Below are 4312 nucleotides of genomic sequence, written 5' to 3'. Positions count from 1 at the left end.
CATTTGATCTTTCCTCCAGTAATGCAAATAAAAGAAACGCACTTCGACAGCCTCTTGATCTCAACACAGAACACGTGCCAATAAAAGATAATTATTCCCAGTGTTTGGGTTAGGGAACAGTGCTAAATGTCATCAGAGGCATTTTTTGCACATACCAAAGTTCACAAGATTATTTAAACATATTGTTTAAGGCTCATACTGGGACTTCTGTGCTCCAAAACAGGACCTGTACAACATATGTAGCGTTGATAGAATTTCACAGTTCAATAGTAGGATGGGGGATTTTTTTTAATTTTCTCTTTGTAAAGAGTTGTTTCATTGATTTGCTTCAATAATAAAAGACCTGCAGGTGAGCTGGACAGTTTCCATCAGCAAAACGGCCCTGCTGGGATAGCATCCATCATCCATAGATGAATATGCAAAGGCAGGGCAAGCTGATTTTTCAAATATTAATTAAGCAAGTCACTGGTCAGCCAGCCATGTACAGAGTTTTCATGCGCTATGGAGAAGTCAGGCTGTATGAAGGTTCTCAAAGCACATGGAGGACTATATATCCACTAACCCAAACAAGCTGAGATTGAGGTTACAGTCAGTAAAAATTGCACTGACTATATTGATAATGTGCTCTTATCCAGACAAGCCAAACTCAGGCAGGAGGTCAGCCCTTCACACTTGATATTTCAGATCTATCACTGAAAATTCATGGAGGGCTTGTTTGCACTTGTCTGTCTTTTCACTTGCAGCAGATTTTATGCAGCTGATGTCTGACATCAATGGTTTTGTCTCGCATATATATGAGAAGATGACATAGGCAGCTGGTTTTAATTACTACATTTAGTAGTCACCTCACCATAAAGCAGAAACGTGTCTCTCCAAAACAGCTCTGTATTCAGAAAACCTTTCTTCCTTCTTTCCGGTTCCTTACCCTGGCTGGACATGCTCCAGGTATATCTCTTCCTGGCTTCGGAATCAGTGCTCTATTTTCTTTTTTTTCCCGACTCATTCCAGAAATTAGGGAATTAGGGAAAATACTCAGTTAAATACATCAGTGCTTGTTCAGGCTCATTCTGAGGAACACTGTAAGGTGAGCGGCTGGGGCTTCATGCAAATTTGACAAGTTAATTCATCCCAGAAGAGACTTGAACCTGGAGATGGCAGGCATGACTCCTTCCTTCACAATGAGGAGCATCCCCATGAGAATCAAAACCAGCATCACAAGGACCATCAAAGTGTAAACCAGGGAGAAAGCAGGCACCACATCACATTTTTTCCCCACTATAGCTGTGTCCTGAACGCAGAATATTTCCACCTGGTCTCTGGCCCCTCCACACACATTGGAGTCATTAAATCATCCATCAAGTCACCGTCCTTTGTGCACTGTGGGATGGCTGCTTGCCTGCCTGACTCCCTCACTCATTATTGGCCTTCTGTCGTCCTTTTCAGCTAATTCAATGAAATATAAATAGCATTTCAGATAAACGTTCACTCTGTTACAATACCTTTCCAACATCTTTCTGCTCTTGCTCTGGATGCATAAAAAAGGGCTGTAGTATCTTTCAATGAGCTACTGAATCCTTTTTGAACCCTGATATATTCTCAGTACAAGCTTATTAAATACAAGTGTATAGGCATACACATTAGCAAAGTCTCGCCAACTAAATTGTTCAGACAAAATGAGCAGGCAATCTTCTGCCTTGCAAATCAATCTGTCTGCCATGATAAAGTGCTCCAAGACTGCTGATCCTGGACCCTCCCTTTTCTGCAAAGATATGTCCACAGCCACAAAAAAAAATATGGTTAAGGCTTTCCTGACCTTTTTTTTTTTTTTTTTCCTTTTTTTTTTTTTTAATAAAGCTACTGGACATCACAGCAGGGATTCTCTTTTCTTTATCTGAATAATGTAGGGTGAATGCCATATAACCAGCTTATACTTAGAGAGAGGAAGCCTCACGAACGTCACCCTGGGTTTTACTGAAGCATGACACAGAAGTAGTATCTCCCCTGTCTTCTTGGCTTAGAAAACAAATTAACACTGGAGTATTTATGGATTTTGTCTCCCAGCTACTTCTTGCCACCATTCATCATATAGACTCAGCGTTAATGTATATTTAAAGCAACCAACATAAATTAACAACAGAGCTCGAGGGTGCTAAATAACCTCCAGTAAAACTCCTTGCCATCATTGGAGTCATTTCTCAAAATGAAAATACCTGAGTAAACAACTTGGTCTAACACTATGCCCAGAAGATAACAAAGTGGGGACTGAATGACTTTCACCCTCCAAACTTCACCACTTGAAGGAAAAGGGAGCCTCTCCAGTGATGCTGGAAGGGTGAGTAAGTAGAAATGCATTTTGTGGACCAAACAAAGCAGCTCTCTCAGTCTCACAAAAAGGTGGCAGACAGACACCCCAGCAGAAAGTCTGTCACTCTTCAATAAATTCTCATCACATAAAGCCAAGGAAGAAAACAGGTATGTTCTGGAGATCTCCAGGCCCCGAGTGGAACACAAACCAGCAGCAATCAGATGCCAAGAAATGTTTTCCAGGAAGCAGAAATGATAATAATTATAAAGCTGGGTATGCCCAAATCTATTCCATGCATATCCGAAACATCTCTATTTGAAGTCTGTCAGTGCTCTTCTTTCTGTGCAGCGGTGGTGCTGCAGATTCCCAGCGGGGCGTCTGAATAATCTTGCCTCTGAGCGATACAGCAATAGTGATGTTGGTAGAAGTCCAGATAAAAGATAATGTGCAAGATAGAGAATTTCATTTCGTATTTGGAGCTGGGAAGGCAGTAGACCAAAGTTTCTTTTGGGCTGGGGCAAAAGTGAGGCACAGCATAGGTGTCCCACCAGCATGGCTGGGGTTAACACTGAGAGGGGTAACCCTGGGAGCCCTAGCCACAAAACCAGTTATTTATGCAGCTATCCAGTGATCTGGGTATCTAGGTCTCACCAGTGGTTTTCTTCTACCCAAGCCTTTTTACCCTCTTGTAGTCCTCTGTAGCTAAATTCCTGCTTGAGAGTCCTCCAGAAAGGAAGTTCTGCCCCAAAGATCTGATGTGGAAACTATAAAAGTTATTTAAGAAATTTTCATGATCCCATTTTGCAAATTCCTGGGCATTTAACAATTAGGAAATGAGACTATGTAGGAAAGATAAGAGAGTCATATTCTGCCCAAAAGTGACCATCTGGATTTGGCTGTCTCAGTGTTTGGTTCTCTGATCCCCTCGTGACAGCTGGGTTTTGGCAAATGTTTGGCACTGACCTCCTGAAACTCAAATCCCAGTGAAGCCTTTCAGAATGGGCAGTCAAAACCCAGAAGCATTTGTTGTGGCAAAAGTTTTATACAGAGATTAAGGAACTATTAGATGCCAAATAGGTAAAGGGAAGTTGCCCATTTTTAAGATATACAAAGAAACTATTTTTTTCCCTGAAGCTGGCGTCATTTCCAGACCTTCAAAACCAGAGAACACTTGCCCTAGATGTATTTGGTGCATCATGCTATTTTAGGCAATAATTTGTGATGCAAAATTCATAATTCAGGTGTCTACATCATTCCTTTGCTTTAATCCTACTTCTCCTACTTCCAGCAGGTTTTTTTTGATGACTAGCAAAAATAACTACAGTCATTGCAGATGAAGGTAAGCTGTAACTTTTATCTGAGACTCTGTCTATATTTACCAGGTGACTGCTTGTGTTTTCAGAGAGGTGACTGAGTCCTGCTCCTGCCAAGAATGCCAGCTGCTCCATGGCTCCCAAGTCCCTACTTTGCCTGTGCACAGTGCCTGGGACAGCATCCTTGGTGCTCCCCTGCATCTCCAGCGAGGATCCATCTCACTAAAGGGCTCTTCTAACATGGTGGGCTTGTTTTCTACAGAGGATGCTAAACATTTCTACCCTTGATGCAGGAAGGAGGATGCTGTGGACCATAACAGCTCCTCCCATGTTTAGCTGTAGCTCTCAGGAGAGCATCAGGAGAAAAAGTCAGAGGTGTATTCCTTTGCCCTAGAAGTGGGAGCTGTTTAGTGTGTCTCCTACACACTGCTGTCGAGCTGCCATTCAGGCTCTCTGAATGTGGTTTTCACTCCCCCCAGTGCAGTGAGCAAGCTGGCTGTAGAAAAGCGTGCCAATACATCAGGAAAACTTACCTGACGGTGGGAGATTATGGTGAAAATGAATCATTCCCTTCCTTTCAGCAAGATAAATCAGAACACACTCTGAATACGGGCTATCTGAAGTGCTGGTTTGGATTTGCACTAGGAAGGATAGCCAGCAAGTTTTCCAGCTGTATCCCCCCCCCCCCCCCCCC

The sequence above is a fragment of the Athene cunicularia genome (genome assembly GCF_003259725.1).
Source record: "Athene cunicularia isolate RWA chromosome 2 unlocalized genomic scaffold, athCun1 chr2_part2, whole genome shotgun sequence".
Lineage (NCBI taxonomy): Eukaryota > Metazoa > Chordata > Aves > Strigiformes > Strigidae > Athene > Athene cunicularia.
Note: the sequence above shows the minus strand (reverse complement) of the source record.